The following is a 14,145-nucleotide window of genomic DNA, read 5'->3' as shown; positions in this document are numbered from 1 at the left end:
AAATATAGTCTGTCTGCTCTTCTCTGTTGGACTGTGCTGATAGGCAGAGATGTTGTCTAACAGGTGGAAATAAGGCTCTTGTTGGAGCAGTCAGAAGCTCATTCTTTTCCTCTCCCTGTAGTCATTGATTTGGGGACAATGTGCTAAAGCCACAAGCTTTGTAGTTCTTGTGGCCAGCGTGTGTTGTACGGGGAAAAAGAAACAGAGCCTGCTTGAGGTGAGAGGGATCCGATTGCTCAGGGCAGACTCTGGTGCACGCTTTGGTGAACGTGTCCTGATTTCATTGCTCAGAAGATAGAAAGAGTAGCAGGTTGTACACACATCCAAAGAGAGCAAGGTTCTTTGAGAATGACTGGTACATTAACAAACTGCTGCTTTGAGTGTTGTAAGGTTTCATTAGGATTAGAATCTGGAGGCTTTTGAAGGAATGTGTTTTTGAATGCATGTAATTGGTTACTGACTTTGAGCTGTTGGCAGTACAAGTGTGTTGTAGCTCCAGTTCCTTCAATGACAGCTGTACCATCCTAAGTTCCACTGAAGAGAAATGCAATTGTCCAGAGAGAAATTAATGGGACATAAGAGAGGAAAGAAAATTATTTTGTTATGCAAAAGTAATAAAGAAGGAAAGGCAGACCTCAGCTAAAAAATGCAACTGTAATTTCATTGTACCAGGAAACAGATGACCAAACTGAACTGAGGTCCTCTGTGTGTTAAAAGTGTGTTATTTATCTACTTCCTCAGTCATATCTCAAGGTGTCTTAATATCACCATATGTAGGCAGAGGTAGTAATAAACAAGGTTGATTGTGCTCCCTAATTTCTATGTGGCTTGGTCTTAATAAAAAATGAAAGCATTAGTATTAGCCTGATAAAGAGATCTTTTGATTTTTGTTTTTAAGAAAAACTACTTGAGTTGTCAAAATTACTCAAAGATATTCCTTCAACAGACACAAATAAAATCATGTATTACAGGATGGCCACAAAGTTTAGAGCAATGTTTTCTGTTTCTCCTTTTTGCTAGACTTTTAGCTACTTGGTGGATGCAATGACAGTAAGCAGAAGTGTCTTTCTAAATTGTCTAAATTGTCTTTCTCAAAGCTATATTCCTAGATGACCTGCAAGGCCAGGTATTGTCAGTAAAAGCAGCATTTCAGCAAAGCATTCATGGTAAAGTAAGTTGGATCTTAACCTGCAATGAAATGGCACTGAGCTGATTTTACAATAGGTTTAAACAGATGTTAGTATGGCTTAACAGCATAAACTGAGGCAATTTTCTTTGAACACTTTGGTATATGGGTAATAATTAACCCTTTCCTTGTGTAAAAATATAGATATTTTTAGAAAGGATTGATCTAGGAATGCACCGAATAGCAGAAAGTAACTGAATAGTTGAAGGATTGGTATCAGTCTTGGTGCACAGATGTCAGCAGAAGGAGTAGCACATTTTCAGCTTATTTCATCATTGATCTGTAGGCATAGCAGAAGTGGGGTTTCTGAGCTTTAAAAGCCCAGACCAGAGAGAGAGTACATTTGCATGGTTCATTTCTCATAACCAGTGCTTTGGGAGTCATACAAGGTGCTTAATTATTCATATATTAAATGTATGTTTGGAATTGCTTTAAAATCTTAGCATTTTTATATAAAAGTGTTAAATCTCCTTTGAGATTTTTCAAAAAATGGAAAAGTCATCCCTCCCATTCTTCAACACTCACCATGTAGTCAATTACTCAAAAAGGATAATTTTGTATTAAAAAAAGGATAATTACCCAAAAGGATATTACAAAGGGATTGTAATAACAGAGAAACTTTTGTAAGAAATGAGCCTCCTCAGGTAGAGCATGAGCTGAATGCTCTCCACAGCACTGGTTCAATTCCCACCATTCTCCCCCGAGCACAGAGCACCCAGCAGGACCAGGGCCTGAGGAGCAGCCCTGCACCTGGCAGGGCTGAGATGGGTTCCCTGCTGCTCTCAGGAGCCCCAGCCCATCCTTCTGAACGCAGGTCCCATGGCAGAGTGGCTGGAAGGAAAAGTGAGCAGTAATTCTGCTTCTTCTGCTGTGTCACCTTCCATAGCAGAGCAGGGCCTCAGGAGGAAGGTGTTGTCCCCGGGAGCAGAGCAAAACTCCTCAGCCCTCCTTGGAAATTCTGGTAGAGGAGTAGTTGAAGACCAGAAAATGTCAAGACTTCAGAGACTTGAAATAAGGATCTGAATGCTTAGATCTTTTCCTCAGTTTGGAAAAAACCCAACAAACTTGGATTTTGTTTTAATTGCTATTTACTAGGGTTAAAGTTAAAACACTCTGATAAGAGTTAAAACAGCAACAGACTAATAAACCTGGAGGAGGAGGGTTAAGGAAGGGTTTAAATTTCTTTCTGATTTGGGGATGTGTGGTTTGTTGGAGTTTCTTTAGCCACAGAAGGCTCCAGTGATGCTCGGGTAGATCAGGCTGAGGGCAGCGAGAAGTGCAGCTCTGTCCCTGCTCTGCCCCTGAGGCCCCACATGCAGAGCTGTGCCCAGCCGTGCCCAGCAGCAGCAGCAGGATGGGCCTGTGGAGCTGTGCCCAGCAGTGCCCAGCAGCAGGATGTGCCTGTGGAGCTGTGCCCAGCAGCAGGATGGGCCTGTGGAGCTGTGCCCAGCAGTGCAGCAGGATGTGCCTGTGGAGCTGTGCCCAGCAGCAGGATGGGCCTGTGGAGTGGGGCTGGAGGAGCCTGTGGGGATGTGTGCAGGCCTGGAGCAGCCATGCTCTGCAACCAGGCTGGGAGAGCCAGGGCTGTCCAGCCTGGGGAGGAGCAGGGGCCGGGGAGGCCTCACTGAGGCCTTGTAGAGCCTTAAGGGGCAGAGAGTGATGGGGAAGGGAGGGGCTTTAGATCAGAAGGGGGAGATTGGGATCAGATGTTCAGAAGAGCTGTGAGGGCAGTGAGACATTGGGACAGGCTGCCCAGAGAAACTGTGGATGCCCTGGAACTTTCCAGGCCAGGCTGGGCAGGGCCCTGAGCACCCTGATCTGGTGGATGGCAGCAGCAGCAGGTGATGGTGGAGGTGCCTCCATGGCGCTCTGGAACTCCATGGGTGGGCAGAGCAGACACCCGTTACCCAGGCATGGAATGTTGCCCCTGGTTGCCAGGGGCACTCCCGCTCCCAAGGTTCTGTTGGCATGGACTCTGTTGAGCCAGTTGACGGATTCTCTGCTGCGCAGCAGACGTGGGGCATCCGTCTTCTCCATCCCGGCTGGGAATAGAGAGCGAATTGCTGACATTTGCGAGCCAAACTCTGCACTGACTGTACAGGTGAGGACAGGCGATTCTTGGCAAGGCTTCGGATGCTCAGGGGCTGGGCTGGGCTGCAGGATGGGTGGATGGGCTGCAGGTGGGCTCGAGTACAGATAGAGTCACGGATTCCCCTCTGTCTTTGGACAGGAACTGGAGACTAAGGAATGGGAGTCTTGGGACATGGGGGTGTTCAAGAAAACTGGCATTCCAAATAGATAATCTCCCCTCTCCTTTTCTGATAGGTTTGGAAGAGCAGTTTTCTGTCACACCAACAAATCTGCAGTGGGCTGCCTGAAGGAACCAAAGGGATTGATCGCATCCCTGACGTTCCTTTTTTTGGTGTTTGCCTGCTTATTCTGCTGGTGGTTTTTGATCAGAAACCACCATGAGCTCAGTAAGTACTTTGCTACTCGATGGAAATCTGATTCTTAAAACATTTTCCAGGGTACTTCTAGAAAGCATTTCAGGAGTTTGTAGCAAATGCAGAGGAAACTTCGAAAACTTCATGTAACTTGACATTCTGGAACAGTGAACATTTTGAATCTCTGTGGGTGTTAGCAGTAGTGCAGAAATACTTATGGTGTGAGCAGCAAGCTGCTGGAATTGGGAACTGGTCTCCTCATTCTCAAGCCATTGGGACAGGCTTGCTCTTGGGGAGGCGGCTTGTGGGAGATCAGGGGTGATGTCTTTTCCCTGATGTGATGTGCTCAGGTGGGAATGGCCCATAGCACCATTTGGTGTGTATTCCAGCCTTTGCAGGAGAGTTTTCTGTATCCTTGTGTGCTGTCGTTGGTGTTGCAAAAACCGAGGGCCGTGTTAAGATTTGTGCCACAGAAAGTGCTCAGGCTTTGTTCCCTGTCAGCATCAGCGAAAGCGCCCTGGAGGAGCAGTTGGTTCCAGACCAGCTCGGAAACGGAGCAGGCTGCTGCCCTCCAGTGCAGGTGGAACTTCGCAGACCGAGCCAAGAGACCTTGAGGAAAGTGGTGCACCTGCCTTTGAGCCTGGTGAGAACAGAAACTGCTTCTGGAGGGTTGAAGAAAATCTGGCCATGTGCTTCTGCCAATTTCTAGGCCCTCTCCTGGGCTGGAAGGGAAACCTTGGGATTGAGGAGCACCTGGAATGGGATCCCCAAACAGCAAGCCTTCTGACAACTGTTTTGATGTTACTGAGCTCGATACACTGGCAGCTAATGGGAGAGGAGCTGTGTAACAAAGGTGCTCAAGTGGTGCTCAAAGCCCTGACTGTGTGTTCTGATGAGCTGGCAGTCACTGCAGCTGCCTCAGCGGAGAGTGGCCAGCTGAGTTTGGGATCTCCCAAGCTGGATGAAGATGAGGGAAGCCTGTGATTAGGTGTGCCCCATCCTTCAAGGAACCAACCTACAGGATGGTACCATGAAATTGGTATCCCCTCTAGTGTTGGTTGGGGTTATTTTTTTGCCCTGTGTGCTAAACAATCCCCTATATGAAATGACGAATCTGTTGATGTGAACATCCTGTTGTCATCCAACAGATGCTGTTATTATCCAACAGAAGTTTGGAGGAGCTCAGCTGCTCTTCCTCCTTTTTTGTCCCTTCAGAGGGACAGGGCTGGCAATGCTCCTGTGGACTGTTGAGGGAAAGCTTGAGTGGAATGTTACACACATTCCTAAAAAAAGAGACTGAGGGCACAGTGAATCCAACCACAGCCTGTTCTAGAGTGGCAGCCTACCTAATTCCTTAGTAATCTCTGATCTTGACTCTTTTTTCTTTTTTGCCTGGTGAAGAAGTGATAGATCTCACAGGTGACGACATCATAGATCTCACAGGTGAATCTTCTGAGGCTGAAGTCATCACTATCAGTGACAATGAGTCTCCTGTGGTAAGTAGTGAAGGGCACACTCCTCTCCATCTTCCTTTCAAATTAGTTTGCTTGCCTGTCTTCTGGAACATTTCTGAGGACTCTGGCCTCAAAGGTTGAAAGAAGGCTCTGATTTATCACTTTAGACACAGTTCCCAGTCAGCCCCAAACACACTCCTGAACACATCAGCATGCCTGAGAAGTGCTTGCAGAGTGTGGGTGAACATCCTAAAAGAGGTTGTTGCTTCCATGATTTAAAGGAGAGCACAGGAAGTCTTTGACTTCCCAAGTAAGAAGTTGTTTTACCTGCAACATCAGTATAAGGAATCTCATTCATTGAGCTGTAAAAGGCAACTGCAGCTGACTGGGCTATGCATTAATTTGGTTTCTTACTCCAAGAAGTCTTTCAAAGGTTCACATTTGGCATTTTTTCATTTTTCCCCTACTATCTTAAAAGAATATGCTTGGATCCAGCCCACAGTGCAGTGTATCAGCTCAAATTTGGGATGCCAGTGCTGCTGTGCAAAACAGAAACATGCAGCAAACATCAGGGGAGTTTTATCCTGACCTGGCTGTTCCTGAACTTTTGCAAAGAAAAGGCCTCAAATTTCACCACACTATTTTCAAGACCCAGCTCCACGTGCACCAAACACAAGAGCACGTTTGGGTATGGGGTTTTTCCTCCTCAGTAGTTGTTCACATGCTAAGAAGTGTTTAGGCTATTACAGGTGAAATTGCCATTTTGGGGGAGAAAGAGAGGAAGAAATGGCTCCAGCCGAAATCCAATTAGGGAACTGAAAAAGGGAAGCAGGGAGTAAGTAGAGTGTTCAGGTGGTCCCTTAAGTGCCTCCATTTCTACCCCATTTCAGGACAGGGAGCAGAGCCAGCAGCAGCCTCATCTTTCCAGAGCATCAGAGAATTCTGTTGAGCCACTGGCAAGGAATGATGAAGAGAAACCAATAGAAGATGATGGGTATGTGAAAGTGTCTATCAAAACAGTAATTTCAGATAAGTGGTTGAAAGAGGTTTTTGCCAAGCTTTTGGGTTCTGCCAAGCTCTGTGCAAGTACTTCAGACCTGGAATGTAGTGGTCTGCCTGGAAGAGAATTGAAATAAACCCAGCAAAATCCAGCAGAAGCCTTTCATCTGTGTTTGTGAAGCCTTGGCTTCTTAGATGCTATCCATCTAACAGTGAATGTAAGAGAATGGCTGGCCACACTGAAATGCTTGCCGTCCATAAAAATTCTTGGAATGATTGTGTTTCTGGGCTGGGATGTTGCTGAATCAGAATAGGGAATGTTTTAAGTGCCAACGTTTTCTTTGTTGGTAACCTTTGGTGCCTAATGAATAGTGAAATTTTTCTCACCATATTTAAATGGCTGCTTCTCTCTGTTAGTGTACAGGCAGCAGGTCCTGCTTGTCCTCCGATGAGGGAGGGTGACAGCTCTCAGGTGCAGGACAGGGAGCAGAGCCAGCAGCACCCACTTGGCTCCAGAGAGGCAGAGAGTTCAGCTGAGCTGCAGGGGAGCGACAACGAAGAGGAACCAAGAGATAACAATGAGTATGTGACTGATGGAGAGTCTCTCCAAAGTGTAATTTCTGATATATGGTAGACACAGGATTTTTTCCAATCTTTTGGGTTCTACTTGATTCTGTTTGGAGAATTCCTAATTGAATGTAGTGGCCTATCTAGAAGAGAAATAACAGTAAGAAAACCCCTAAAAACCAGCAAAATCCTGTGGAAACCTTTCTTCTCCATTCTGGAAGTCATTAATCAATGTTTCTTACATTGTGGATTGCACTGCAATACTTCCAGTACATAACAGCTCTTGCAGTGACTGTGCTTTTGCGTTGGGATGTTGCTTAATTAGAATAAGGGGTTGTTTCAATTTTTGCAATTGTATGTCTTGGAAGCCCTGTTTGCACTGTGAAATTGACAGCTGCATGTTCTTCTGGTTCTGCTCCCTCTAGTGCATGGACAGCACGTGTCATTAGTCCTCCAATTTGTGAGAATGACAATGCAGAGGTGAGGATCCACAGCCCTTGCTGGGAGGCTCCAACTTGCACATCCCTCCAAGTCCTTTCTTGATGGTGTCCATAGAGGGAGAAGCCGTTTCCAGGATGACACTGGCCGATCTGTGTGTTCCTATAGTTCTATAGCATTGAGTGACAGACTACACATAGTCCAAGTCCTGTTTGCCTGGTGCCAATAGAGCAGCAAACAGAATTCTGTGCTACAAATTCTTATTGTGGTTTCTACTTTTTAGCCGTTGTCTATCTAACACAAAGGGTTTAGACTAATCATTTGGCCTTTTGGGGAAGAAAGAGGGAAAGAAAATACTCCAGGCCACATCAACTTAGGGAACTGATACAGGAGAGCAAGTTGTTTAGGAATATTCAGGCAGCTCCTAATCTGTCTCCATTTTTACCCCATTGCTGGGAGCAGAGCCAGCAAGACCCACTTGGTTCCAGAGAAGCAGAAAATGCAGCTGAAGTACTGGCGAATGACAGTGAAGAGGAACTGGAAGATATTGAACTGTATGTGACAGATAAAGTGTGCCTTCAAAGTCTAATTTCTGATACATGGTAGAAACAGGTTTCTGCCAAGCTTTATGGTTTTTCTTCCCTGTTCCTGAACTCCTAATTAAATCTATCTTTCAGTAACACTTTAGTAACGCTGAAGAGGGTACTCTTCAGTACTTTTATGTACTTTTATGAAGTACATAAAACTAATTGAAAGGGGGCTGTAATGTTTCTAAATCAGAATAAGGGGTGTTTTACTTTTTGGCATTTCTGTATCAGTAACCTGTCATGAATGGTGAAATTAACGGCTGCATGTTCTTTCTGCACCTGTTCTCTATAACACAAGGCCCTCTGGTAGTCTCCTCTGCGTGATTTGCATGAGCTGCTACTCACAGGTAAGGATCCACATGTTCTTGTCCTGTCAGATTAGTGCGAGGGGAAGGAACAAAAAGGGGAGCTGCCCAACTCACCTGTTTGAAGTGGGTGCCACGGGCAGCTGGCTGGAAGCACTGCCCTTTCTGGGAAGCTCCAACTTCCACATCCTTCCAAGTGCCTCCTGGGTGGTGTCCAAAGAGGGAGAAGCCCTTGCCAGCAATGGCACTGGCAGATCTGTGTGTTCCTTGTAATTCTAGCATTGACTGATAGAATTCTTTACTCACAAATTTCTGTTATGGCTTCATTCGTTCAGCAGCCATACAGCTAACATGAAGTGTTAAGGTTATCATAGTAGTATTTGCCAGTTTTGGGGAGAACAAGGGAAAGAAACAGATCCAGGTCAAATCTGGATAGGGAACAGGAACAGGGGACCAGGGAGGAGGGTGTTCAGGGGGTTCCTAAGTTGCCTCTGTTTTCTACCTTGTTGCAGCAATGAGAGCAGAATCAGCAGCACCCGCTTCTTTGTTTTTCAGGGCAGCAGCTCTTTGTGCTACTGCTTTGAATGCTCTTAACCAAACATAGAGGGTGGTACCCTACCTACCCTTGCTCACCTCCCCTGCTGTAACTGCTTTCTGCATTGAGGCTTGTGTGAAGCACCAGTGACCTCACCAAATCTAATTGTATCTTCTTTTCTCTCCCTTCCCATATATTCCCTTCCCATCAATGGAAGCTTCTTGAAGGTGAGTTGATGTTTTACAGTTGGTAATGTACTTTTATCTAAAAGGTAATAGTTATTTTTGGTGTTCTCTTGCAAGAAAGTCGAGCAGCAGGGATTGAAACTGCATTTTGGCAAAAGGCAAAGCACAGGGCTAAAGCCTCTGGCCAGTGTCTCAGAGAACAGATGCAATGTGCGTGTGATGGCCTCTGTCAGTCACAGTGGGAAATCCCTGCAAGAAAAGTGGTAGCTGGACACTTATGCAGAAGGAACTTTATTGTGGTAACACTCTCTGCAATTTTAACTGATTGGTGTTTGATTAGTGTGACATGGACACTGGAGTTGCAGGGGTCATCGTTGCCTGAGGTGTCTGAGACTGAAAGAGCAAACAGGATTTCTTCACCCTTTGGCTGTTACAGGCCAGGCCATTAGAAATGGGTCTCCCTGTAACTTGGTCAATATGTTGTGCACAACAAATGGACTTGTTGCTGGGGTGCAACAGGTAAATATGATACACTTGAGAGAGACATTGGTTGTTTGTTTCAGTGTTTCACCAGTCTGGGTGCTCAGTGATATTTCACAGATCAGACACACCCACTATCAAAATAACTTATATTATTCATAATTTAAACAAACAAGAAACTAGCTGTAATTGGTTGCAAGTGACAAGGTTATCCTCTTAGCTAGTATTCTGTCTTCTTTTGGTTAGTGATTGTCTCACTTCTCACTGTAATTAGTCCACTCCGTGCATTGCTCAGTCTCCCTCTTCTTTTGGGCTGGGGAGTTTCTTGAGTTGCTGTTCCATGAGTTGGTGGTCACAATCTCCCCCTGCAGGAATTACTATTTACCAGTCAGATCTGATGTCAGGAGAGTTGGATTTCTTAGTTTCTTCCTTAGCTTGGGAGTTGTGCCAGATGTCCAAGTGGCCCCTCAATTCTGCATCCTTTGTGTCCACTTTCAGTGGGCATCCTTCTCCCCAAGCTTTGTTAAGCCTTCCCTGGGTCTGAGCTCCTCGAAGCATGTCAAGCTCTGAACCTTAACAAGGCAATTCTACCAACAAGGAATTTGCCCATGGGCATCACTTAGATCGTGTTTGTGAGTTGTTGTCTCTTTAATGGAGTAAATCTCCCTTCCAGTTGATTTGGCTTGAAACTGTACAATGATCTAACATGAATATAAAGAGCATCCTTCCTTCAGAAATCTTTTACATATTCTGCATTTTGCATCACATGTAACTTATGAAAATTAAATTACAGTTTATCGACAGCAAAGGAGAAAGGCCACCCTGAAGAGACATGGACAGGTGGATGGCTCTGGTAATGGAACAGGAGCTAATGATGCACCTGAGGCTGACTCAGCCCCTGCAGAACAGGGAGCAGCAGTGGCGGGAACTTCACTTTCAGAGTATGTATGCCTCATGCCCTACCAAATGTGAAATTTTTCACCTTTTTTTGTTTTCTGCATAGGACTAAGTTAAACTGCTATGCCTTGTTTATCTTTGAGGCCTTCCCATACACTATGGATTTCCCTCCTTCTCCCATGTTGTATGATGATCAAATGATACCATTTGCATTTTGGGAGAAAAAGGCAGCCCAGAGCAGATGTACAACTTTGCACAGAACCTGAGTGATGAGTGTGGGGGTATGGCAAGGAAGGGGGATTACTTGCATCAAATCCCAGAGCTTGGTGACTGACTACATCTTTCTTCTAGTGAAACCAGGATACCTCAGGACAGGGAGACCCCAAATCCTCATTAAATGCAGCACACAGAGACTTAAAGACAGCAGGGTCCTTCAGAGGAGATGTGTCATGGCTTGTCAGTGCAGTTGCATGATTGTGTGAGATTTTATGTATCAATAACCATTGAAGTGTGCTGATCTTAAAAGCTGCGTGTTCTTTCTACTTCTGTTTCCTCTAGTGCACAGCAAGGAGTTGTCATTAGTTGTCCCATTTGCATGGATTCTTACTCAGAGGTAAGGATCCACCTGTGATGGTCCTTTCTGCTTTGTGGGAGGAGAAAGCCAGAAGGGGAGCTGCACAAGTCAGTTGGGTGATGTGGGGTGCTGTGGTCAGCTGGCTGGAAGCACAGCCCTTGCTGTGAAGCTCCGCAAGTCACTTCTTGGTGAAGTGAAACTGGCAGATCTGGTAGTCCCTTGTAATTTTTACTCCAGATGCTTTAAATCTCATTTGCCTGGTGCTAATAGAGCAGCAAAATCAAATTCTTTCTTCTCAATACATGTGATTTTCTTTCCTCTAGATTTTGCAAAGTGGACGACTGATTGTGGCAACCATGTGTGGCCATGTCTTCTGCAGCGAGTGCCTCCCTGTTGCTGTGGAGACTATCGGCGTGTGCCCAACCTGCAGGGTGGAACTTACTCCAGATCTGTACCATCCCATTTATATATGAGTGCTTCTGCTTCTCAGGACCGACTCAGATGGATCTTGGACTATAGGGAGTGTAGATACTTGTTTCTTTATGTATATAGTTCTTCCTGTATATAGTTTCATTTTTGATCAATTCATTGTTAAATAAAGTTTTGAATAGTTGAAATATAGTCTGTCTGCTCTTCTCTGTTGGACTGTGCTGATAGGCAGAGATGTTGTCTAACAGGTGGAAATAAGGCTCTTGTTGGAGCAGTCAGAAGCTCATTCTTTTCCTCTCCCTGTAGTCATTGATTTGGGGACAATGTGCTAAAGCCACAAGCTTTGTAGTTCTTGTGGCCAGCGTGTGTTGTACGGGGAAAAAGAAACAGAGCCTGCTTGAGGTGAGAGGGATCCGATTGCTCAGGGCAGACTCTGGTGCACGCTTTGGTGAACGTGTCCTGATTTCATTGCTCAGAAGATAGAAAGAGTAGCAGGTTGTACACACATCCAAAGAGAGCAAGGTTCTTTGAGAATGACTGGTACATTAACAAACTGCTGCTTTGAGTGTTGTAAGGTTTCATTAGGATTAGAATCTGGAGGCTTTTGAAGGAATGTGTTTTTGAATGCATGTAATTGGTTACTGACTTTGAGCTGTTGGCAGTACAAGTGTGTTGTAGCTCCAGTTCCTTCAATGACAGCTGTACCATCCTAAGTTCCACTGAAGAGAAATGCAATTGTCCAGAGAGAAATTAATGGGACATAAGAGAGGAAAGAAAATTATTTTGTTATGCAAAAGTAATAAAGAAGGAAAGGCAGACCTCAGCTAAAAAATGCAACTGTAATTTCATTGTACCAGGAAACAGAAAACCGAAAACGAAACTTTCAGCTTTGTCTTGAAGACAAATTTTTTATGTCTTTCTCAGTTTTGGTGTTTTATTCCTTTGGATTTCTGTAATTTTGTTCACCTTTAAACAGTAGCATCTCAAAGGCCTTGGCTGGACTCCCATCACAGGCCTATAATTTTGTAATGGTTAGGGAATGATAGGTCAAGTGTTCTGAAAATGATATTGCAGATATGACGAATGATGCAAAAAATTCTCCGTTAAGATGCCCTCCTGTCATTTGCCCAGGGGTGGAAATGAGAGTGACCTCCATGTAGGTCGCTTGAGTTGTGCTTCAGGCTGAAAGATTTACCTTTCTGAAATTACTGGGAAACCATCCCAAGCTTCACAACCTTTCAGACAATAAGCAGCAGCCTCATGATGATGCCAGCCAGCTCTTCCAGGACTCTCAGATGGGTCCTATTTACTTCTATGGACTTGTATGAGTTCAAGAACTACACTCAAGTAGAGAAAGAGAGGCTGTGGCTGTGGAAGATAGGAAATGGCAAACATGGAGGAAATGGGTAAGTTTTTGACCTCTGATATAAACATGGATAAGTCTAAATGTCATTTTAAACTTGGATAAGAAAAAAAAAACACATTAAAAACCCATCTAGTAGCTACCCTACCAATATTTTCAATGTTTAACCTGTATTCCCCAGATAGGTGGGATAGTTCTGGTGCAGGCATGTGGAGAGGAGCAGTGGGGTATAAATGTACAGAGATAAGGGTGTGCTGAATGGAGTGTGGTTATTTGACATACTCCAGCTGTGGAACTCTTTCCCTCTAGCAATTTAGTTCCCCTCCCCTGCCATATGTTTGTAGAAAAGTTTTTAATATGGTATGTCCTGGACTGTGAACTATTTCTGGGTTATCAGTGGCTGTTTGAAATGATAGAGGTAAGACCTCCTTTTGTGGTGTTTGGTTTTTTATTTTTGGTGACATGCTGATCTCCAATTTGGTTGCATTCAGTCTTGTGTAAAAAATACGCATTACAATGCAAGCAGAAGCTGAAGAAAATCATGTGGGTGATTTTAATAGCTTTATGCGAAGAATCCTACTATTTCGCAAAGAAAGTACAAAATTGGTGGTCTGGGATATCATAAACAAATTCTTGTAGAGCTCTCAGTTTGCAAACTCAAAGTTAAATGATTGCACTTTATAACATGCATATTTCTTTGTGGTATTTGTATTTAGCCAGTGGAATTTGCCACAACAACTGCCATTGAGCCAGGCTTTAAATTAGGCTTTCAGATAAGAGGGGGTTTTAAATAAGGACAACAAAGTTATGCATAGTTAAAATAGATGTCAGGGAAGGATCAGGAGGCATGGAAGCCTCATGGTTTAGAACTTAGGCCAAGAATTTTGAGCTAACTGCTGTTTATTACAAATTTTCTTGCTCCTTTCTCAAAGGCATCAAGTCCAGATCACTGTTGGCAGCCCGAAGAATCAAAGTTGTGATTCACTACTGCAAATCCCAGGCACTCTCCTTCAACTGAGGTCTGCAATGGGCAACTTCCTAAAATTAACTTTTATTCAGTTATATTTTGCAACTATGCAAAGGCTGTAGAATTGCCAGGCTTCTGGTTATTATGAGGCTTGTCTATCTAAAATTACTTTTCATCTTCAATTGTAGATTCTCTCATGAATTGACACTTATTTTTATACCCATTTTGCAGTGCTACAGTTCCTGAGCTTTAAGACATATATTTTGCTATGGTTCAATCTAATCTTGGACGATGACATGTTGGGCTGATAACAACTCCTGGTGTATTTTATGGGCATTGCTCTCTTAAACAAAATCACATCAGATACAGACTATAGAGTTGTCTGAGAGGTCAGCAGTTATAGTAGGTGTGTATAATTTTACACACATTTAGCTAATTTTGTAGAAAGAGCTAATTTTTGGCACCCAAGAAGGTTGTTTTTATTCACCTGGCATGCTTCCATTCAAATACCCATTTAATGTGGTCACCAACTATAGAAATAGTTAAACAGTACTGTAAATGGACATGTTCTCTTTGTTGGGATGATTGCTGACACACTGAATTCTTTTCATTAAGTAATTTGACCACAAGCATCTCTTTACTTTGAAAAAAGGAGGAAAAATCTCTAGCAAACATGCTTCCTTTCAGTTTTCATATTTGCAGTGTTTATATAGGGGGATATAATTAGAATTTCAG

This window comes from Zonotrichia albicollis, chromosome 5, assembly GCF_047830755.1.
Source record: "Zonotrichia albicollis isolate bZonAlb1 chromosome 5, bZonAlb1.hap1, whole genome shotgun sequence".
In the NCBI taxonomy this organism is placed as follows: Eukaryota; Metazoa; Chordata; class Aves; order Passeriformes; family Passerellidae; genus Zonotrichia; species Zonotrichia albicollis.
The sequence above is the reverse complement of the archived record's forward strand: the minus strand, read 5'-3'. Positions refer to the sequence as shown.